This window comes from Eleutherodactylus coqui, chromosome 7 (genome assembly GCF_035609145.1).
Source record: "Eleutherodactylus coqui strain aEleCoq1 chromosome 7, aEleCoq1.hap1, whole genome shotgun sequence".
NCBI classification, from domain to species: domain Eukaryota; kingdom Metazoa; phylum Chordata; class Amphibia; order Anura; family Eleutherodactylidae; genus Eleutherodactylus; species Eleutherodactylus coqui.
In genome coordinates, this window is record NC_089843.1 from 48,712,868 (window position 1) to 48,735,926 (window position 23,059).

Here is a 23,059-nt window from a genome sequence, read left to right on the forward strand (position 1 = left end):
GGTGGAAAGAGTGAAAACTGCAAGATTTTAATTTCCCAAATCATTAAAATTATTTAAAAATTATGCGTGACATCAAACTTTGATTCAAGCAATAGGTATTGTTCTGATAACACATTCCATTCAAGGTATATCCCACCTGTGTAAAGTGGCATTCAAGGTCTCGCTCCCAGGGTAAGAGCATGCAGTCACAGTGACCTACATGGCGATGAAAATTTTCTGCAACCAGAAGAGAATTGGGTCATGTTAAGAGCTTAATTGTTGAAGTGAGATTAAAGGACTATAAAATCTCGACTTTTTGATTTTGGCATTCAGAGGGCTGTAAAGAGAAAGTGTTGAAAGATGCTTTCTCATAGGCAAAAACCACTTTCAGAAGGTTTGATGTTCACGATAGCCTTTACTAAGAAAATTTGGCCTCAGTGAGAATCGAACTCACGACCCCTGGTTTACAAGACCAGTGCTCTAACCCCTGAGCTATGAAGCCTGCATTTTGAAACAGTCCCACAATATTTTTGACCAATTCTATATTCCTTTTTCAAAAATCTTAGAATGTCATAAGTAGGAATGAACCCATGCTTCCTGAAAAGATCATGCGGCCATCCTCAAATACACAAGTCGAAAAAATTGCGAAACTCAAAGAAAGTTTGGTCGTGCTAAGAGTCCAATTCTTGGGATGAAATATAAAGCCTGGAGCAGTTTTTCATTCCCTGGTGCAGCACTGCTTTATATTAGTTGAGGATTTAATAGTCAGAGGGTTGAACAGAAAAAGTTTTGAAGGACTTTTTCCTTCCTTGATTCAAATTGCAGGTTTAAAAGCAAAGCGCTCACATCAGCCCAGTATGTGTGCATATCTTTTCTTTTAGTTATGTTCTGATAGAACCCTGTTGAAAAAACCTAAGCAGATTTGAAAGCTGGTAGTAACATCAATTCACCATTAAAAAGCATCTTATGTACTAGAATATTTAGCTTCTTGAGAACAGCCACATTGGTTCTACTAACATGGTTCCAAAACAGCTCTTTTCACCATCAGCCTAGACTAAGATGTTAAGCCCCAGTTCTTAATGCCTCGGTAATCCTCGTGCTGCTTGGCACTACAATCCTTTTTCTTCATTCTTACCAGAAGGTCTTTTTATTCTGAAAATATTTTCATGTAGCAATTGCTAAAACATCCTGGGTAATATTTAAGCAAAACTGAGCTGCCAGAAGCGGTATTTGAACCCACAAGTCCATGAGAGCATACAACCTGAACGTAGTCCCCCAGACCGCTCAACCATTCGGCAGCTTGCAGATTTTGGTGAGATACCAAAGATCATCGTAAGCATCAACAAAAAAGGTTTATCTTTTTTGACTAAGCAAGCAACTAAAAGCGCTTCAAAACAATAGACGGGAGAGAAGGCATTGTTCGTCTGATAGTGTGCTCCAAGCATGTGCTAACCTGTGTTAAGGGAATCCTGCAAGTAAAGGTTTGAGTGAGTTGTGCACATGATCTAATGTGAATGGTGTGATCCATTTTGATTAATACAAAAGGTTTTATCTATATTTGTAATTCTGCCTGTAATGACAATCAGATCACTACTAAAAAGCGATTTCTACAGAGCAGAATAATAGGGCTAGGTGGAAAGAGTGAAAACTGCAAGATTTTAATTTCCCAAATCATTAAAATTATTTAAAAATTATGCGTGACATCAAACTTTGATTCAAGCAATAGGTATTGTTCTGATAACACATTCCATTCAAGGTATATCCCACCTGTGTAAAGTGGCATTCAAGGTCTCGCTCCCAGGGTAAGAGCATGCAGTCACAGTGACCTACATGGCGATGAAAATTTTCTGCAACCAGAAGAGAATTGGGTCATGTTAAGAGCTTAATTGTTGAAGTGAGATTAAAGGACTATAAAATCTCGACTTTTTGATTTTGGCATTCAGAGGGCTGTAAAGAGAAAGTGTTGAAAGATGCTTTCTCATAGGCAAAAACCACTTTCAGAAGGTTTGATGTTCACGATAGCCTTTACTAAGAAAATTTGGCCTCAGTGAGAATCGAACTCACGACCCCTGGTTTACAAGACCAGTGCTCTAACCCCTGAGCTATGAAGCCTGCATTTTGAAACAGTCCCACAATATTTTTGACCAATTCTATATTCCTTTTTCAAAAATCTTAGAATGTCATAAGTAGGAATGAACCCATGCTTCCTGAAAAGATCATGCGGCCATCCTCAAATACACAAGTCGAAAAAATTGCGAAACTCAAAGAAAGTTTGGTCGTGCTAAGAGTCCAATTCTTGGGATGAAATATAAAGCCTGGAGCAGTTTTTCATTCCCTGGTGCAGCACTGCTTTATATTAGTTGAGGATTTAATAGTCAGAGGGTTGAACAGAAAAAGTTTTGAAGGACTTTTTCCTTCCTTGATTCAAATTGCAGGTTTAAAAGCAAAGCGCTCACATCAGCCCAGTATGTGTGCATATCTTTTCTTTTAGTTATGTTCTGATAGAACCCTGTTGAAAAAACCTAAGCAGATTTGAAAGCTGGTAGTAACATCAATTCACCATTAAAAAGCATCTTATGTACTAGAATATTTAGCTTCTTGAGAACAGCCACATTGGTTCTACTAACATGGTTCCAAAACAGCTCTTTTCACCATCAGCCTAGACTAAGATGTTAAGCCCCAGTTCTTAATGCCTCGGTAATCCTCGTGCTGCTTGGCACTACAATCCTTTTTCTTCATTCTTACCAGAAGGTCTTTTTATTCTGAAAATATTTTCATGTAGCAATTGCTAAAACATCCTGGGTAATATTTAAGCAAAACTGAGCTGCCAGAAGCGGTATTTGAACCCACAAGTCCAGGAGAGCATACAACCTGAATGTAGTCCCCCAGACCGCTCAACCATTCGGCAGCTTGCAGATTTTGGTGAGATACCAAAGATCATCGTAAGCATCAACAAAAAAGGTTTATCTTTTTTGACTAAGCAAGCAACTAAAAGCGCTTCAAAACAATAGACGGGAGAGAAGGCATTGTTCGTCTGATAGTGTGCTCCAAGCATGTGCTAACCTGTGTTAAGGGAATCCTGCAAGTAAAGGTTTGAGTGAGTTGTGCACATGATCTAATGTGAATGGTGTGATCCATTTTGATTAATACAAAAGGTTTTATCTATATTTGTAATTCTGCCTGTAATGACAATCAGATCACTACTAAAAAGCGATTTCTACAGAGCAGAATAATAGGGCTAGGTGGAAAGAGTGAAAACTGCAAGATTTTAATTTCCCAAATCATTAAAATTATTTAAAAATTATGCGTGACATCAAACTTTGATTCAAGCAATAGGTATTGTTCTGATAACACATTCCATTCAAGGTATATCCCACCTGTGTAAAGTGGCATTCAAGGTCTCGCTCCCAGGGTAAGAGCATGCAGTCACAGTGACCTACATGGCGATGAAAATTTTCTGCAACCAGAAGAGAATTGGGTCATGTTAAGAGCTTAATTGTTGAAGTGAGATTAAAGGACTATAAAATCTCGACTTTTTGATTTTGGCATTCAGAGGGCTGTAAAGAGAAAGTGTTGAAAGATGCTTTCTCATAGGCAAAAACCACTTTCAGAAGGTTTGATGTTCACGATAGCCTTTACTAAGAAAATTTGGCCTCAGTGAGAATCGAACTCACGACCCCTGGTTTACAAGACCAGTGCTCTAACCCCTGAGCTATGAAGCCTGCATTTTGAAACAGTCCCACAATATTTTTGACCAATTCTATATTCCTTTTTCAAAAATCTTAGAATGTCATAAGTAGGAATGAACCCATGCTTCCTGAAAAGATCATGCGGCCATCCTCAAATACACAAGTCGAAAAAATTGCGAAACTCAAAGAAAGTTTGGTCGTGCTAAGAGTCCAATTCTTGGGATGAAATATAAAGCCTGGAGCAGTTTTTCATTCCCTGGTGCAGCACTGCTTTATATTAGTTGAGGATTTAATAGTCAGAGGGTTGAACAGAAAAAGTTTTGAAGGACTTTTTCCTTCCTTGATTCAAATTGCAGGTTTAAAAGCAAAGCGCTCACATCAGCCCAGTATGTGTGCATATCTTTTCTTTTAGTTATGTTCTGATAGAACCCTGTTGAAAAAACCTAAGCAGATTTGAAAGCTGGTAGTAACATCAATTCACCATTAAAAAGCATCTTATGTACTAGAATATTTAGCTTCTTGAGAACAGCCACATTGGTTCTACTAACATGGTTCCAAAACAGCTCTTTTCACCATCAGCCTAGACTAAGATGTTAAGCCCCAGTTCTTAATGCCTCGGTAATCCTCGTGCTGCTTGGCACTACAATCCTTTTTCTTCATTCTTACCAGAAGGTCTTTTTATTCTGAAAATATTTTCATGTAGCAATTGCTAAAACATCCTGGGTAATATTTAAGCAAAACTGAGCTGCCAGAAGCGGTATTTGAACCCACAAGTCCAGGAGAGCATACAACCTGAACGTAGTCCCCCAGACCGCTCAACCATTCGGCAGCTTGCAGATTTTGGTGAGATACCAAAGATCATCGTAAGCATCAACAAAAAAGGTTTATCTTTTTTGACTAAGCAAGCAACTAAAAGCGCTTCAAAACAATAGACGGGAGAGAAGGCATTGTTCGTCTGATAGTGTGCTCCAAGCATGTGCTAACCTGTGTTAAGGGAATCCTGCAAGTAAAGGTTTGAGTGAGTTGTGCACATGATCTAATGTGAATGGTGTGATCCATTTTGATTAATACAAAAGGTTTTATCTATATTTGTAATTCTGCCTGTAATGACAATCAGATCACTACTAAAAAGCGATTTCTACAGAGCAGAATAATAGGGCTAGGTGGAAAGAGTGAAAACTGCAAGATTTTAATTTCCCAAATCATTAAAATTATTTAAAAATTATGCGTGACATCAAACTTTGATTCAAGCAATAGGTATTGTTCTGATAACACATTCCATTCAAGGTATATCCCACCTGTGTAAAGTGGCATTCAAGGTCTCGCTCCCAGGGTAAGAGCATGCAGTCACAGTGACCTACATGGCGATGAAAATTTTCTGCAACCAGAAGAGAATTGGGTCATGTTAAGAGCTTAATTGTTGAAGTGAGATTAAAGGACTATAAAATCTCGACTTTTTGATTTTGGCATTCAGAGGGCTGTAAAGAGAAAGTGTTGAAAGATGCTTTCTCATAGGCAAAAACCACTTTCAGAAGGTTTGATGTTCACGATAGCCTTTACTAAGAAAATTTGGCCTCAGTGAGAATCGAACTCACGACCCCTGGTTTACAAGACCAGTGCTCTAACCCCTGAGCTATGAAGCCTGCATTTTGAAACAGTCCCACAATATTTTTGACCAATTCTATATTCCTTTTTCAAAAATCTTAGAATGTCATAAGTAGGAATGAACCCATGCTTCCTGAAAAGATCATGCGGCCATCCTCAAATACACAAGTCGAAAAAATTGCGAAACTCAAAGAAAGTTTGGTCGTGCTAAGAGTCCAATTCTTGGGATGAAATATAAAGCCTGGAGCAGTTTTTCATTCCCTGGTGCAGCACTGCTTTATATTAGTTGAGGATTTAATAGTCAGAGGGTTGAACAGAAAAAGTTTTGAAGGACTTTTTCCTTCCTTGATTCAAATTGCAGGTTTAAAAGCAAAGCGCTCACATCAGCCCAGTATGTGTGCATATCTTTTCTTTTAGTTATGTTCTGATAGAACCCTGTTGAAAAAACCTAAGCAGATTTGAAAGCTGGTAGTAACATCAATTCACCATTAAAAAGCATCTTATGTACTAGAATATTTAGCTTCTTGAGAACAGCCACATTGGTTCTACTAACATGGTTCCAAAACAGCTCTTTTCACCATCAGCCTAGACTAAGATGTTAAGCCCCAGTTCTTAATGCCTCGGTAATCCTCGTGCTGCTTGGCACTACAATCCTTTTTCTTCATTCTTACCAGAAGGTCTTTTTATTCTGAAAATATTTTCATGTAGCAATTGCTAAAACATCCTGGGTAATATTTAAGCAAAACTGAGCTGCCAGAAGCGGTATTTGAACCCACAAGTCCAGGAGAGCATACAACCTGAATGTAGTCCCCCAGACCGCTCAACCATTCGGCAGCTTGCAGATTTTGGTGAGATACCAAAGATCATCGTAAGCATCAACAAAAAAGGTTTATCTTTTTTGACTAAGCAAGCAACTAAAAGCGCTTCAAAACAATAGACGGGAGAGAAGGCATTGTTCGTCTGATAGTGTGCTCCAAGCATGTGCTAACCTGTGTTAAGGGAATCCTGCAAGTAAAGGTTTGAGTGAGTTGTGCACATGATCTAATGTGAATGGTGTGATCCATTTTGATTAATACAAAAGGTTTTATCTATATTTGTAATTCTGCCTGTAATGACAATCAGATCACTACTAAAAAGCGATTTCTACAGAGCAGAATAATAGGGCTAGGTGGAAAGAGTGAAAACTGCAAGATTTTAATTTCCCAAATCATTAAAATTATTTAAAAATTATGCGTGACATCAAACTTTGATTCAAGCAATAGGTATTGTTCTGATAACACATTCCATTCAAGGTATATCCCACCTGTGTAAAGTGGCATTCAAGGTCTCGCTCCCAGGGTAAGAGCATGCAGTCACAGTGACCTACATGGCGATGAAAATTTTCTGCAACCAGAAGAGAATTGGGTCATGTTAAGAGCTTAATTGTTGAAGTGAGATTAAAGGACTATAAAATCTCGACTTTTTGATTTTGGCATTCAGAGGGCTGTAAAGAGAAAGTGTTGAAAGATGCTTTCTCATAGGCAAAAACCACTTTCAGAAGGTTTGATGTTCACGATAGCCTTTACTAAGAAAATTTGGCCTCAGTGAGAATCGAACTCACGACCCCTGGTTTACAAGACCAGTGCTCTAACCCCTGAGCTATGAAGCCTGCATTTTGAAACAGTCCCACAATATTTTTGACCAATTCTATATTCCTTTTTCAAAAATCTTAGAATGTCATAAGTAGGAATGAACCCATGCTTCCTGAAAAGATCATGCGGCCATCCTCAAATACACAAGTCGAAAAAATTGCGAAACTCAAAGAAAGTTTGGTCGTGCTAAGAGTCCAATTCTTGGGATGAAATATAAAGCCTGGAGCAGTTTTTCATTCCCTGGTGCAGCACTGCTTTATATTAGTTGAGGATTTAATAGTCAGAGGGTTGAACAGAAAAAGTTTTGAAGGACTTTTTCCTTCCTTGATTCAAATTGCAGGTTTAAAAGCAAAGCGCTCACATCAGCCCAGTATGTGTGCATATCTTTTCTTTTAGTTATGTTCTGATAGAACCCTGTTGAAAAAACCTAAGCAGATTTGAAAGCTGGTAGTAACATCAATTCACCATTAAAAAGCATCTTATGTACTAGAATATTTAGCTTCTTGAGAACAGCCACATTGGTTCTACTAACATGGTTCCAAAACAGCTCTTTTCACCATCAGCCTAGACTAAGATGTTAAGCCCCAGTTCTTAATGCCTCGGTAATCCTCGTGCTGCTTGGCACTACAATCCTTTTTCTTCATTCTTACCAGAAGGTCTTTTTATTCTGAAAATATTTTCATGTAGCAATTGCTAAAACATCCTGGGTAATATTTAAGCAAAACTGAGCTGCCAGAAGCGGTATTTGAACCCACAAGTCCAGGAGAGCATACAACCTGAATGTAGTCCCCCAGACCGCTCAACCATTCGGCAGCTTGCAGATTTTGGTGAGATACCAAAGATCATCGTAAGCATCAACAAAAAAGGTTTATCTTTTTTGACTAAGCAAGCAACTAAAAGCGCTTCAAAACAATAGACGGGAGAGAAGGCATTGTTCGTCTGATAGTGTGCTCCAAGCATGTGCTAACCTGTGTTAAGGGAATCCTGCAAGTAAAGGTTTGAGTGAGTTGTGCACATGATCTAATGTGAATGGTGTGATCCATTTTGATTAATACAAAAGGTTTTATCTATATTTGTAATTCTGCCTGTAATGACAATCAGATCACTACTAAAAAGCGATTTCTACAGAGCAGAATAATAGGGCTAGGTGGAAAGAGTGAAAACTGCAAGATTTTAATTTCCCAAATCATTAAAATTATTTAAAAATTATGCGTGACATCAAACTTTGATTCAAGCAATAGGTATTGTTCTGATAACACATTCCATTCAAGGTATATCCCACCTGTGTAAAGTGGCATTCAAGGTCTCGCTCCCAGGGTAAGAGCATGCAGTCACAGTGACCTACATGGCGATGAAAATTTTCTGCAACCAGAAGAGAATTGGGTCATGTTAAGAGCTTAATTGTTGAAGTGAGATTAAAGGACTATAAAATCTCGACTTTTTGATTTTGGCATTCAGAGGGCTGTAAAGAGAAAGTGTTGAAAGATGCTTTCTCATAGGCAAAAACCACTTTCAGAAGGTTTGATGTTCACGATAGCCTTTACTAAGAAAATTTGGCCTCAGTGAGAATCGAACTCACGACCCCTGGTTTACAAGACCAGTGCTCTAACCCCTGAGCTATGAAGCCTGCATTTTGAAACAGTCCCACAATATTTTTGACCAATTCTATATTCCTTTTTCAAAAATCTTAGAATGTCATAAGTAGGAATGAACCCATGCTTCCTGAAAAGATCATGCGGCCATCCTCAAATACACAAGTCGAAAAAATTGCGAAACTCAAAGAAAGTTTGGTCGTGCTAAGAGTCCAATTCTTGGGATGAAATATAAAGCCTGGAGCAGTTTTTCATTCCCTGGTGCAGCACTGCTTTATATTAGTTGAGGATTTAATAGTCAGAGGGTTGAACAGAAAAAGTTTTGAAGGACTTTTTCCTTCCTTGATTCAAATTGCAGGTTTAAAAGCAAAGCGCTCACATCAGCCCAGTATGTGTGCATATCTTTTCTTTTAGTTATGTTCTGATAGAACCCTGTTGAAAAAACCTAAGCAGATTTGAAAGCTGGTAGTAACATCAATTCACCATTAAAAAGCATCTTATGTACTAGAATATTTAGCTTCTTGAGAACAGCCACATTGGTTCTACTAACATGGTTCCAAAACAGCTCTTTTCACCATCAGCCTAGACTAAGATGTTAAGCCCCAGTTCTTAATGCCTCGGTAATCCTCGTGCTGCTTGGCACTACAATCCTTTTTCTTCATTCTTACCAGAAGGTCTTTTTATTCTGAAAATATTTTCATGTAGCAATTGCTAAAACATCCTGGGTAATATTTAAGCAAAACTGAGCTGCCAGAAGCGGTATTTGAACCCACAAGTCCAGGAGAGCATACAACCTGAACGTAGTCCCCCAGACCGCTCAACCATTCGGCAGCTTGCAGATTTTGGTGAGATACCAAAGATCATCGTAAGCATCAACAAAAAAGGTTTATCTTTTTTGACTAAGCAAGCAACTAAAAGCGCTTCAAAACAATAGACGGGAGAGAAGGCATTGTTCGTCTGATAGTGTGCTCCAAGCATGTGCTAACCTGTGTTAAGGGAATCCTGCAAGTAAAGGTTTGAGTGAGTTGTGCACATGATCTAATGTGAATGGTGTGATCCATTTTGATTAATACAAAAGGTTTTATCTATATTTGTAATTCTGCCTGTAATGACAATCAGATCACTACTAAAAAGCGATTTCTACAGAGCAGAATAATAGGGCTAGGTGGAAAGAGTGAAAACTGCAAGATTTTAATTTCCCAAATCATTAAAATTATTTAAAAATTATGCGTGACATCAAACTTTGATTCAAGCAATAGGTATTGTTCTGATAACACATTCCATTCAAGGTATATCCCACCTGTGTAAAGTGGCATTCAAGGTCTCGCTCCCAGGGTAAGAGCATGCAGTCACAGTGACCTACATGGCGATGAAAATTTTCTGCAACCAGAAGAGAATTGGGTCATGTTAAGAGCTTAATTGTTGAAGTGAGATTAAAGGACTATAAAATCTCGACTTTTTGATTTTGGCATTCAGAGGGCTGTAAAGAGAAAGTGTTGAAAGATGCTTTCTCATAGGCAAAAACCACTTTCAGAAGGTTTGATGTTCACGATAGCCTTTACTAAGAAAATTTGGCCTCAGTGAGAATCGAACTCACGACCCCTGGTTTACAAGACCAGTGCTCTAACCCCTGAGCTATGAAGCCTGCATTTTGAAACAGTCCCACAATATTTTTGACCAATTCTATATTCCTTTTTCAAAAATCTTAGAATGTCATAAGTAGGAATGAACCCATGCTTCCTGAAAAGATCATGCGGCCATCCTCAAATACACAAGTCGAAAAAATTGCGAAACTCAAAGAAAGTTTGGTCGTGCTAAGAGTCCAATTCTTGGGATGAAATATAAAGCCTGGAGCAGTTTTTCATTCCCTGGTGCAGCACTGCTTTATATTAGTTGAGGATTTAATAGTCAGAGGGTTGAACAGAAAAAGTTTTGAAGGACTTTTTCCTTCCTTGATTCAAATTGCAGGTTTAAAAGCAAAGCGCTCACATCAGCCCAGTATGTGTGCATATCTTTTCTTTTAGTTATGTTCTGATAGAACCCTGTTGAAAAAACCTAAGCAGATTTGAAAGCTGGTAGTAACATCAATTCACCATTAAAAAGCATCTTATGTACTAGAATATTTAGCTTCTTGAGAACAGCCACATTGGTTCTACTAACATGGTTCCAAAACAGCTCTTTTCACCATCAGCCTAGACTAAGATGTTAAGCCCCAGTTCTTAATGCCTCGGTAATCCTCGTGCTGCTTGGCACTACAATCCTTTTTCTTCATTCTTACCAGAAGGTCTTTTTATTCTGAAAATATTTTCATGTAGCAATTGCTAAAACATCCTGGGTAATATTTAAGCAAAACTGAGCTGCCAGAAGCGGTATTTGAACCCACAAGTCCAGGAGAGCATACAACCTGAATGTAGTCCCCCAGACCGCTCAACCATTCGGCAGCTTGCAGATTTTGGTGAGATACCAAAGATCATCGTAAGCATCAACAAAAAAGGTTTATCTTTTTTGACTAAGCAAGCAACTAAAAGCGCTTCAAAACAATAGACGGGAGAGAAGGCATTGTTCGTCTGATAGTGTGCTCCAAGCATGTGCTAACCTGTGTTAAGGGAATCCTGCAAGTAAAGGTTTGAGTGAGTTGTGCACATGATCTAATGTGAATGGTGTGATCCATTTTGATTAATACAAAAGGTTTTATCTATATTTGTAATTCTGCCTGTAATGACAATCAGATCACTACTAAAAAGCGATTTCTACAGAGCAGAATAATAGGGCTAGGTGGAAAGAGTGAAAACTGCAAGATTTTAATTTCCCAAATCATTAAAATTATTTAAAAATTATGCGTGACATCAAACTTTGATTCAAGCAATAGGTATTGTTCTGATAACACATTCCATTCAAGGTATATCCCACCTGTGTAAAGTGGCATTCAAGGTCTCGCTCCCAGGGTAAGAGCATGCAGTCACAGTGACCTACATGGCGATGAAAATTTTCTGCAACCAGAAGAGAATTGGGTCATGTTAAGAGCTTAATTGTTGAAGTGAGATTAAAGGACTATAAAATCTCGACTTTTTGATTTTGGCATTCAGAGGGCTGTAAAGAGAAAGTGTTGAAAGATGCTTTCTCATAGGCAAAAACCACTTTCAGAAGGTTTGATGTTCACGATAGCCTTTACTAAGAAAATTTGGCCTCAGTGAGAATCGAACTCACGACCCCTGGTTTACAAGACCAGTGCTCTAACCCCTGAGCTATGAAGCCTGCATTTTGAAACAGTCCCACAATATTTTTGACCAATTCTATATTCCTTTTTCAAAAATCTTAGAATGTCATAAGTAGGAATGAACCCATGCTTCCTGAAAAGATCATGCGGCCATCCTCAAATACACAAGTCGAAAAAATTGCGAAACTCAAAGAAAGTTTGGTCGTGCTAAGAGTCCAATTCTTGGGATGAAATATAAAGCCTGGAGCAGTTTTTCATTCCCTGGTGCAGCACTGCTTTATATTAGTTGAGGATTTAATAGTCAGAGGGTTGAACAGAAAAAGTTTTGAAGGACTTTTTCCTTCCTTGATTCAAATTGCAGGTTTAAAAGCAAAGCGCTCACATCAGCCCAGTATGTGTGCATATCTTTTCTTTTAGTTATGTTCTGATAGAACCCTGTTGAAAAAACCTAAGCAGATTTGAAAGCTGGTAGTAACATCAATTCACCATTAAAAAGCATCTTATGTACTAGAATATTTAGCTTCTTGAGAACAGCCACATTGGTTCTACTAACATGGTTCCAAAACAGCTCTTTTCACCATCAGCCTAGACTAAGATGTTAAGCCCCAGTTCTTAATGCCTCGGTAATCCTCGTGCTGCTTGGCACTACAATCCTTTTTCTTCATTCTTACCAGAAGGTCTTTTTATTCTGAAAATATTTTCATGTAGCAATTGCTAAAACATCCTGGGTAATATTTAAGCAAAACTGAGCTGCCAGAAGCGGTATTTGAACCCACAAGTCCAGGAGAGCATACAACCTGAACGTAGTCCCCCAGACCGCTCAACCATTCGGCAGCTTGCAGATTTTGGTGAGATACCAAAGATCATCGTAAGCATCAACAAAAAAGGTTTATCTTTTTTGACTAAGCAAGCAACTAAAAGCGCTTCAAAACAATAGACGGGAGAGAAGGCATTGTTCGTCTGATAGTGTGCTCCAAGCATGTGCTAACCTGTGTTAAGGGAATCCTGCAAGTAAAGGTTTGAGTGAGTTGTGCACATGATCTAATGTGAATGGTGTGATCCATTTTGATTAATACAAAAGGTTTTATCTATATTTGTAATTCTGCCTGTAATGACAATCAGATCACTACTAAAAAGCGATTTCTACAGAGCAGAATAATAGGGCTAGGTGGAAAGAGTGAAAACTGCAAGATTTTAATTTCCCAAATCATTAAAATTATTTAAAAATTATGCGTGACATCAAACTTTGATTCAAGCAATAGGTATTGTTCTGATAACACATTCCATTCAAGGTATATCCCACCTGTGTAAAGTGGCATTCAAGGTCTCGCTCCCAGGGTAAGAGCATGCAGTCACAGTGACCTACATGGCGATGAAAATTTTCTGCAACCAGAAGAGAATTGGGTCATGTTAAGAGCTTAATTGTTGAAGTGAGATTAAAGGACTATAAAATCTCGACTTTTTGATTTTGGCATTCAGAGGGCTGTAAAGAGAAAGTGTTGAAAGATGCTTTCTCATAGGCAAAAACCACTTTCAGAAGGTTTGATGTTCACGATAGCCTTTACTAAGAAAATTTGGCCTCAGTGAGAATCGAACTCACGACCCCTGGTTTACAAGACCAGTGCTCTAACCCCTGAGCTATGAAGCCTGCATTTTGAAACAGTCCCACAATATTTTTGACCAATTCTATATTCCTTTTTCAAAAATCTTAGAATGTCATAAGTAGGAATGAACCCATGCTTCCTGAAAAGATCATGCGGCCATCCTCAAATACACAAGTCGAAAAAATTGCGAAACTCAAAGAAAGTTTGGTCGTGCTAAGAGTCCAATTCTTGGGATGAAATATAAAGCCTGGAGCAGTTTTTCATTCCCTGGTGCAGCACTGCTTTATATTAGTTGAGGATTTAATAGTCAGAGGGTTGAACAGAAAAAGTTTTGAAGGACTTTTTCCTTCCTTGATTCAAATTGCAGGTTTAAAAGCAAAGCGCTCACATCAGCCCAGTATGTGTGCATATCTTTTCTTTTAGTTATGTTCTGATAGAACCCTGTTGAAAAAACCTAAGCAGATTTGAAAGCTGGTAGTAACATCAATTCACCATTAAAAAGCATCTTATGTACTAGAATATTTAGCTTCTTGAGAACAGCCACATTGGTTCTACTAACATGGTTCCAAAACAGCTCTTTTCACCATCAGCCTAGACTAAGATGTTAAGCCCCAGTTCTTAATGCCTCGGTAATCCTCGTGCTGCTTGGCACTACAATCCTTTTTCTTCATTCTTACCAGAAGGTCTTTTTATTCTGAAAATATTTTCATGTAGCAATTGCTAAAACATCCTGGGTAATATTTAAGCAAAACTGAGCTGCCAGAAGCGGTATTTGAACCCACAAGTCCAGGAGAGCATACAACCTGAATGTAGTCCCCCAGACCGCTCAACCATTCGGCAGCTTGCAGATTTTGGTGAGATACCAAAGATCATCGTAAGCATCAACAAAAAAGGTTTATCTTTTTTGACTAAGCAAGCAACTAAAAGCGCTTCAAAACAATAGACGGGAGAGAAGGCATTGTTCGTCTGATAGTGTGCTCCAAGCATGTGCTAACCTGTGTTAAGGGAATCCTGCAAGTAAAGGTTTGAGTGAGTTGTGCACATGATCTAATGTGAATGGTGTGATCCATTTTGATTAATACAAAAGGTTTTATCTATATTTGTAATTCTGCCTGTAATGACAATCAGATCACTACTAAAAAGCGATTTCTACAGAGCAGAATAATAGGGCTAGGTGGAAAGAGTGAAAACTGCAAGATTTTAATTTCCCAAATCATTAAAATTATTTAAAAATTATGCGTGACATCAAACTTTGATTCAAGCAATAGGTATTGTTCTGATAACACATTCCATTCAAGGTATATCCCACCTGTGTAAAGTGGCATTCAAGGTCTCGCTCCCAGGGTAAGAGCATGCAGTCACAGTGACCTACATGGCGATGAAAATTTTCTGCAACCAGAAGAGAATTGGGTCATGTTAAGAGCTTAATTGTTGAAGTGAGATTAAAGGACTATAAAATCTCGACTTTTTGATTTTGGCATTCAGAGGGCTGTAAAGAGAAAGTGTTGAAAGATGCTTTCTCATAGGCAAAAACCACTTTCAGAAGGTTTGATGTTCACGATAGCCTTTACTAAGAAAATTTGGCCTCAGTGAGAATCGAACTCACGACCCCTGGTTTACAAGACCAGTGCTCTAACCCCTGAGCTATGAAGCCTGCATTTTGAAACAGTCCCACAATATTTTTGACCAATTCTATATTCCTTTTTCAAAAATCTTAGAATGTCATAAGTAGGAATGAACCCATGCTTCCTGAAAAGATCATGCGGCCATCCTCAAATACACAAGTCGAAAAAATTGCGAAACTCAAAGAAAGTTTGGTCGTGCTAAGAGTCCAATTCTTGGGATGAAATATAAAGCCTGGAGCAGTTTTTCATTCCCTGGTGCAGCACTGCTTTATATTAGTTGAGGATTTAATAGTCAGAGGGTTGAACAGAAAAAGTTTTGAAGGACTTTTTCCTTCCTTGATTCAAATTGCAGGTTTAAAAGCAAAGCGCTCACATCAGCCCAGTATGTGTGCATATCTTTTCTTTTAGTTATGTTCTGATAGAACCCTGTTGAAAAAACCTAAGCAGATTTGAAAGCTGGTAGTAACATCAATTCACCATTAAAAAGCATCTTATGTACTAGAATATTTAGCTTCTTGAGAACAGCCACATTGGTTCTACTAACATGGTTCCAAAACAGCTCTTTTCACCATCAGCCTAGACTAAGATGTTAAGCCCCAGTTCTTAATGCCTCGGTAATCCTCGTGCTGCTTGGCACTACAATCCTTTTTCTTCATTCTTACCAGAAGGTCTTTTTATTCTGAAAATATTTTCATGTAGCAATTGCTAAAACATCCTGGGTAATATTTAAGCAAAACTGAGCTGCCAGAAGCGGTATTTGAACCCACAAGTCCAGGAGAGCATACAACCTGAACGTAGTCCCCCAGACCGCTCAACCATTCGGCAGCTTGCAGATTTTGGTGAGATACCAAAGATCATCGTAAGCATCAACAAAAAAGGTTTATCTTTTTTGACTAAGCAAGCAACTAAAAGCGCTTCAAAACAATAGACGGGAGAGAAGGCATTGTTCGTCTGATAGTGTGCTCCAAGCATGTGCTAACCTGTGTTAAGGGAATCCTGCAAGTAAAGGTTTGAGTGAGTTGTGCACATGATCTAATGTGAATGGTGTGATCCATTTTGATTAATACAAAAGGTTTTATCTATATTTGTAATTCTGCCTGTAATGACAATCAGATCACTACTAAAAAGCGATTTCTACAGAGCAGAATAATAGGGCTAGGTGGAAAGAGTGAAAACTGCAAGATTTTAATTTCCCAAATCATTAAAATTATTTAAAAATTATGCGTGACATCAAACTTTGATTCAAGCAATAGGTATTGTTCTGATAACACATTCCATTCAAGGTATATCCCACCTGTGTAAAGTGGCATTCAAGGTCTCGCTCCCAGGGTAAGAGCATGCAGTCACAGTGACCTACATGGCGATGAAAATTTTCTGCAACCAGAAGAGAATTGGGTCATGTTAAGAGCTTAATTGTTGAAGTGAGATTAAAGGACTATAAAATCTCGACTTTTTGATTTTGGCATTCAGAGGGCTGTAAAGAGAAAGTGTTGAAAGATGCTTTCTCATAGGCAAAAACCACTTTCAGAAGGTTTGATGTTCACGATAGCCTTTACTAAGAAAATTTGGCCTCAGTGAGAATCGAACTCACGACCCCTGGTTTACAAGACCAGTGCTCTAACCCCTGAGCTATGAAGCCTGCATTTTGAAACAGTCCCACAATATTTTTGACCAATTCTATATTCCTTTTTCAAAAATCTTAGAATGTCATAAGTAGGAATGAACCCATGCTTCCTGAAAAGATCATGCGGCCATCCTCAAATACACAAGTCGAAAAAATTGCGAAACTCAAAGAAAGTTTGGTCGTGCTAAGAGTCCAATTCTTGGGATGAAATATAAAGCCTGGAGCAGTTTTTCATTCCCTGGTGCAGCACTGCTTTATATTAGTTGAGGATTTAATAGTCAGAGGGTTGAACAGAAAAAGTTTTGAAGGACTTTTTCCTTCCTTGATTCAAATTGCAGGTTTAAAAGCAAAGCGCTCACATCAGCCCAGTATGTGTGCATATCTTTTCTTTTAGTTATGTTCTGATAGAACCCTGTTGAAAAAACCTAAGCAGATTTGAAAGCTGGTAGTAACATCAATTCACCATTAAAAAGCATCTTATGTACTAGAATATTTAGCTTCTTGAGAACAGCCACATTGGTTCTACTAACATGGTTCCAAAACAGCTCTTTTCACCATCAGCCTAGACTAAGATGTTAAGCCCCAGTTCTTAATGCCTCGGTAATCCTCGTGCTGCTTGGCACTACAATCCTTTTTCTTCATTCTTACCAGAAGGTCTTTTTATTCTGAAAATATTTTCATGTAGCAATTGCTAAAACATCCTGGGTAATATTTAAGCAAAACTGAGCTGCCAGAAGCGGTATTTGAACCCACAAGTCCAGGAGAGCATACAACCTGAACGTAGTCCCCCAGACCGCTCAACCATTCGGCAGCTTGCAGATTTTGGTGAGATACCAAAGATCATCGTAAGCATCAACAAAAAAGGTTTATCTTTTTTGACTAAGCAAGCAACTAAAAGCGCTTCAAAACAATAGACGGGAGAGAAGGCATTGTTCGTCTGATAGTGTGCTCCAAGCATGTGCTAACCTGTGTTAAGGGAATCCTGCAAGTAAAGGTTTGAGTGAGTTGTGCACATGATCTAATGTGAATGGTGTGATCCATTTTGATTAATACAAAAGGTTTTATCTATATTTGTAATTCTGCCTGTAATGACAATCAGATCACTACTAAAAAGCGATTTCTACAGAGCAGAATAATAGGGCTAGGTGGAAAGAGTGAAAACTGCAAGATTTTAATTTCCCAAATCATTAAAATTATTTAAAAATTATGCGTGACATCAAACTTTGATTCAAGCAATAGGTATTGTTCTGATAACACATTCCATTCAAGGTATATCCCACCTGTGTAAAGTGGCATTCAAGGTCTCGCTCCCAGGGTAAGAGCATGCAGTCACAGTGACCTACATGGCGATGAAAATTTTCTGCAACCAGAAGAGAATTGGGTCATGTTAAGAGCTTAATTGTTGAAGTGAGATTAAAGGACTATAAAATCTCGACTTTTTGATTTTGGCATTCAGAGGGCTGTAAAGAGAAAGTGTTGAAAGATGCTTTCTCATAGGCAAAAACCACTTTCAGAAGGTTTGATGTTCACGATAGCCTTTACTAAGAAAATTTGGCCTCAGTGAGAATCGAACTCACGACCCCTGGTTTACAAGACCAGTGCTCTAACCCCTGAGCTATGAAGCCTGCATTTTGAAACAGTCCCACAATATTTTTGACCAATTCTATATTCCTTTTTCAAAAATCTTAGAATGTCATAAGTAGGAATGAACCCATGCTTCCTGAAAAGATCATGCGGCCATCCTCAAATACACAAGTCGAAAAAATTGCGAAACTCAAAGAAAGTTTGGTCGTGCTAAGAGTCCAATTCTTGGGATGAAATATAAAGCCTGGAGCAGTTTTTCATTCCCTGGTGCAGCACTGCTTTATATTAGTTGAGGATTTAATAGTCAGAGGGTTGAACAGAAAAAGTTTTGAAGGACTTTTTCCTTCCTTGATTCAAATTGCAGGTTTAAAAGCAAAGCGCTCACATCAGCCCAGTATGTGTGCATATCTTTTCTTTTAGTTATGTTCTGATAGAACCCTGTTGAAAAAACCTAAGCAGATTTGAAAGCTGGTAGTAACATCAATTCACCATTAAAAAGCATCTTATGTACTAGAATATTTAGCTTCTTGAGAACAGCCACATTGGTTCTACTAACATGGTTCCAAAACAGCTCTTTTCACCATCAGCCTAGACTAAGATGTTAAGCCCCAGTTCTTAATGCCTCGGTAATCCTCGTGCTGCTTGGCACTACAATCCTTTTTCTTCATTCTTACCAGAAGGTCTTTTTATTCTGAAAATATTTTCATGTAGCAATTGCTAAAACATCCTGGGTAATATTTAAGCAAAACTGAGCTGCCAGAAGCGGTATTTGAACCCACAAGTCCAGGAGAGCATACAACCTGAACGTAGTCCCCCAGACCGCTCAACCATTCGGCAGCTTGCAGATTTTGGTGAGATACCAAAGATCATCGTAAGCATCAACAAAAAAGGTTTATCTTTTTTGACTAAGCAAGCAACTAAAAGCGCTTCAAAACAATAGACGGGAGAGAAGGCATTGTTCGTCTGATAGTGTGCTCCAAGCATGTGCTAACCTGTGTTAAGGGAATCCTGCAAGTAAAGGTTTGAGTGAGTTGTGCACATGATCTAATGTGAATGGTGTGATCCATTTTGATTAATACAAAAGGTTTTATCTATATTTGTAATTCTGCCTGTAATGACAATCAGATCACTACTAAAAAGCGATTTCTACAGAGCAGAATAATAGGGCTAGGTGGAAAGAGTGAAAACTGCAAGATTTTAATTTCCCAAATCATTAAAATTATTTAAAAATTATGCGTGACATCAAACTTTGATTCAAGCAATAGGTATTGTTCTGATAACACATTCCATTCAAGGTATATCCCACCTGTGTAAAGTGGCATTCAAGGTCTCGCTCCCAGGGTAAGAGCATGCAGTCACAGTGACCTACATGGCGATGAAAATTTTCTGCAACCAGAAGAGAATTGGGTCATGTTAAGAGCTTAATTGTTGAAGTGAGATTAAAGGACTATAAAATCTCGACTTTTTGATTTTGGCATTCAGAGGGCTGTAAAGAGAAAGTGTTGAAAGATGCTTTCTCATAGGCAAAAACCACTTTCAGAAGGTTTGATGTTCACGATAGCCTTTACTAAGAAAATTTGGCCTCAGTGAGAATCGAACTCACGACCCCTGGTTTACAAGACCAGTGCTCTAACCCCTGAGCTATGAAGCCTGCATTTTGAAAGAGTCCCACAATATTTTTGACCAATTCTATATTCCTTTTTCAAAAATCTTAGAATGTCATAAGTAGGAATGAACCCATGCTTCCTGAAAAGATCATGCGGCCATCCTCAAATACACAAGTCGAAAAAATTGCGAAACTCAAAGAAAGTTTGGTCGTGCTAAGAGTCCAATTCTTGGGATGAAATATAAAGCCTGGAGCAGTTTTTCATTCCCTGGTGCAGCACTGCTTTATATTAGTTGAGGATTTAATAGTCAGAGGGTTGAACAGAAAAAGTTTTGAAGGACTTTTTCCTTCCTTGATTCAAATTGCAGGTTTAAAAGCAAAGCGCTCACATCAGCCCAGTATGTGTGCATATCTTTTCTTTTAGTTATGTTCTGATAGAACCCTGTTGAAAAAACCTAAGCAGATTTGAAAGCTGGTAGTAACATCAATTCACCATTAAAAAGCATCTTATGTACTAGAATATTTAGCTTCTTGAGAACAGCCACATTGGTTCTACTAACATGGTTCCAAAACAGCTCTTTTCACCATCAGCCTAGACTAAGATGTTAAGCCCCAGTTCTTAATGCCTCGGTAATCCTCGTGCTGCTTGGCACTACAATCCTTTTTCTTCATTCTTACCAGAAGGTCTTTTTATTCTGAAAATATTTTCATGTAGCAATTGCTAAAACATCCTGGGTAATATTTAAGCAAAACTGAGCTGCCAGAAGCGGTATTTGAACCCACAAGTCCAGGAGAGCATACAACCTGAACGTAGTCCCCCAGACCGCTCAACCATTCGGCAGCTTGCAGATTTTGGTGAGATACCAAAGATCATCGTAAGCATCAACAAAAAAGGTTTATCTTTTTTGACTAAGCAAGCAACTAAAAGCGCTTCAAAACAATAGACGGGAGAGAAGGCATTGTTCGTCTGATAGTGTGCTCCAAGCATGTGCTAACCTGTGTTAAGGGAATCCTGCAAGTAAAGGTTTGAGTGAGTTGTGCACATGATCTAATGTGAATGGTGTGATCCATTTTGATTAATACAAAAGGTTTTATCTATATTTGTAATTCTGCCTGTAATGACAATCAGATCACTACTAAAAAGCGATTTCTACAGAGCAGAATAATAGGGCTAGGTGGAAAGAGTGAAAACTGCAAGATTTTAATTTCCCAAATCATTAAAATTATTTAAAAATTATGCGTGACATCAAACTTTGATTCAAGCAATAGGTATTGTTCTGATAACACATTCCATTCAAGGTATATCCCACCTGTGTAAAGTGGCATTCAAGGTCTCGCTCCCAGGGTAAGAGCATGCAGTCACAGTGACCTACATGGCGATGAAAATTTTCTGCAACCAGAAGAGAATTGGGTCATGTTAAGAGCTTAATTGTTGAAGTGAGATTAAAGGACTATAAAATCTCGACTTTTTGATTTTGGCATTCAGAGGGCTGTAAAGAGAAAGTGTTGAAAGATCCTTTCTCATAGGCAAAAACCACTTTCAGAAGGTTTGATGTTCACGATAGCCTTTACTAAGAAAATTTGGCCTCAGTGAGAATCGAACTCACGACCCCTGGTTTACAAGACCAGTGCTCTAACCCCTGAGCTATGAAGCCTGCATTTTGAAAGAGTCCCACAATATTTTTGACCAATTCTATATTCCTTTTTCAAAAATCTTAGAATGTCATAAGTAGGAATGAACCCATGCTTCCTGAAAAGATCATGCGGCCATCCTCAAATACACAAGTCGAAAAAATTGCGAAACTCAAAGAAAGTTTGGTCGTGCTAAGAGTCCAATTCTTGGGATGAAATATAAAGCCTGGAGCAGTTTTTCATTCCCTGGTGCAGCACTGCTTTATATTAGTTGAGGATTTAATAGTCAGAGGGTTGAACAGAAAAAGTTTTGAAGGACTTTTTCCTTCCTTGATTCAAATTGCAGGTTTAAAAGCAAAGCGCTCACATCAGCCCAGTATGTGTGCATATCTTTTCTTTTAGTTATGTTCTGATAGAACCCTGTTGGAAAAAACCTAAGCAGATTTGAAAGCTGGTAGTAACATCAATTCACCATTAAAAAGCATCTTATGTACTAGAATATTTAGCTTCTTGAGAACAGCCACATTGGTTCTACTAACATGGTTCCAAAACAGCTCTTTTCACCATCAGCCTAGACTAAGATGTTAAGCCCCAGTTCTTAATGCCTCGGTAATCCTCGTGCTGCTTGGCACTACAATCCTTTTTCTTCATTCTTACCAGAAGGTCTTTTTATTCTGAAAATATTTTCATGTAGCAATTGCTAAAACATCCTGGGTAATATTTAAGCAAAACTGAGCTGCCAGAAGCGGTATTTGAACCCACAAGTCCAGGAGAGCATACAACCTGAACGTAGTCCCCCAGACCGCTCAACCATTCGGCAGCTTGCAGATTTTGGTGAGATACCAAAGATCATCGTAAGCATCAACAAAAAAGGTTTATCTTTTTTGACTAAGCAAGCAACTAAAAGCGCTTCAAAACAATAGACGGGAGAGAAGGCATTGTTCGTCTGATAGTGTGCTCCAAGCATGTGCTAACCTGTGTTAAGGGAATCCTGCAAGTAAAGGTTTGAGTGAGTTGTGCACATGATCTAATGTGAATGGTGTGATCCATTTTGATTAATACAAAAGGTTTTATCTATATTTGTAATTCTGCCTGTAATGACAATCAGATCACTACTAAAAAGCGATTTCTACAGAGCAGAATAATAGGGCTAGGTGGAAAGAGTGAAAACTGCAAGATTTTAATTTCCCAAATCATTAAAATTATTTAAAAATTATGCGTGACATCAAACTTTGATTCAAGCAATAGGTATTGTTCTGATAACACATTCCATTCAAGGTATATCCCACCTGTGTAAAGTGGCATTCAAGGTCTCGCTCCCAGGGTAAGAGCATGCAGTCACAGTGACCTACATGGCGATGAAAATTTTCTGCAACCAGAAGAGAATTGGGTCATGTTAAGAGCTTAATTGTTGAAGTGAGATTAAAGGACTATAAAATCTCGACTTTTTGATTTTGGCATTCAGAGGGCTGTAAAGAGAAAGTGTTGAAAGATGCTTTCTCATAGGCAAAAACCACTTTCAGAAGGTTTGATGTTCACGATAGCCTTTACTAAGAAAATTTGGCCTCAGTGAGAATCGAACTCACGACCCCTGGTTTACAAGACCAGTGCTCTAACCCCTGAGCTATGAAGCCTGCATTTTGAAACAGTCCCACAATATTTTTGACCAAT

General features: G+C 38.4%; 15 non-coding genes across 15 annotated transcripts; all 15 read right to left on the minus strand.

The window, feature by feature from the left end:
- Positions 1–408: 408 nt before the first annotated feature.
- On the minus strand, positions 409–481 carry TRNAT-UGU (transfer RNA threonine (anticodon UGU)). The gene has a single exon. It is a non-coding gene; the product is annotated as a tRNA-Thr (tRNA).
- A 1,537-nt stretch (positions 482–2,018) lies between these two features.
- Positions 2,019–2,091, minus strand: TRNAT-UGU (transfer RNA threonine (anticodon UGU)). Its single transcript has one exon. It is a non-coding gene; the product is annotated as a tRNA-Thr (tRNA).
- Positions 2,092–3,628: 1,537 nt separating this feature from the next.
- TRNAT-UGU (transfer RNA threonine (anticodon UGU)) lies at positions 3,629–3,701 on the minus strand. Its single transcript has one exon. It is a non-coding gene; the product is annotated as a tRNA-Thr (tRNA).
- A 1,537-nt stretch (positions 3,702–5,238) lies between these two features.
- On the minus strand, positions 5,239–5,311 carry TRNAT-UGU (transfer RNA threonine (anticodon UGU)). Its single transcript has one exon. It is a non-coding gene; the product is annotated as a tRNA-Thr (tRNA).
- Positions 5,312–6,848: 1,537 nt separating this feature from the next.
- On the minus strand, positions 6,849–6,921 carry TRNAT-UGU (transfer RNA threonine (anticodon UGU)). Its single transcript has one exon. It is a non-coding gene; the product is annotated as a tRNA-Thr (tRNA).
- A 1,537-nt stretch (positions 6,922–8,458) lies between these two features.
- On the minus strand, positions 8,459–8,531 carry TRNAT-UGU (transfer RNA threonine (anticodon UGU)). The gene has a single exon. It is a non-coding gene; the product is annotated as a tRNA-Thr (tRNA).
- Positions 8,532–10,068: 1,537 nt separating this feature from the next.
- Positions 10,069–10,141, minus strand: TRNAT-UGU (transfer RNA threonine (anticodon UGU)). The gene has a single exon. It is a non-coding gene; the product is annotated as a tRNA-Thr (tRNA).
- A 1,537-nt stretch (positions 10,142–11,678) lies between these two features.
- TRNAT-UGU (transfer RNA threonine (anticodon UGU)) lies at positions 11,679–11,751 on the minus strand. The gene has a single exon. It is a non-coding gene; the product is annotated as a tRNA-Thr (tRNA).
- Positions 11,752–13,288: 1,537 nt separating this feature from the next.
- Positions 13,289–13,361, minus strand: TRNAT-UGU (transfer RNA threonine (anticodon UGU)). The gene has a single exon. It is a non-coding gene; the product is annotated as a tRNA-Thr (tRNA).
- A 1,537-nt stretch (positions 13,362–14,898) lies between these two features.
- On the minus strand, positions 14,899–14,971 carry TRNAT-UGU (transfer RNA threonine (anticodon UGU)). Its single transcript has one exon. It is a non-coding gene; the product is annotated as a tRNA-Thr (tRNA).
- A 1,537-nt stretch (positions 14,972–16,508) lies between these two features.
- Positions 16,509–16,581, minus strand: TRNAT-UGU (transfer RNA threonine (anticodon UGU)). The gene has a single exon. It is a non-coding gene; the product is annotated as a tRNA-Thr (tRNA).
- A 1,537-nt stretch (positions 16,582–18,118) lies between these two features.
- On the minus strand, positions 18,119–18,191 carry TRNAT-UGU (transfer RNA threonine (anticodon UGU)). Its single transcript has one exon. It is a non-coding gene; the product is annotated as a tRNA-Thr (tRNA).
- A 1,537-nt stretch (positions 18,192–19,728) lies between these two features.
- TRNAT-UGU (transfer RNA threonine (anticodon UGU)) lies at positions 19,729–19,801 on the minus strand. Its single transcript has one exon. It is a non-coding gene; the product is annotated as a tRNA-Thr (tRNA).
- Positions 19,802–21,338: 1,537 nt separating this feature from the next.
- Positions 21,339–21,411, minus strand: TRNAT-UGU (transfer RNA threonine (anticodon UGU)). Its single transcript has one exon. It is a non-coding gene; the product is annotated as a tRNA-Thr (tRNA).
- A 1,538-nt stretch (positions 21,412–22,949) lies between these two features.
- TRNAT-UGU (transfer RNA threonine (anticodon UGU)) lies at positions 22,950–23,022 on the minus strand. Its single transcript has one exon. It is a non-coding gene; the product is annotated as a tRNA-Thr (tRNA).
- Between the last annotated feature and the right edge of the window lie 37 nt (positions 23,023–23,059).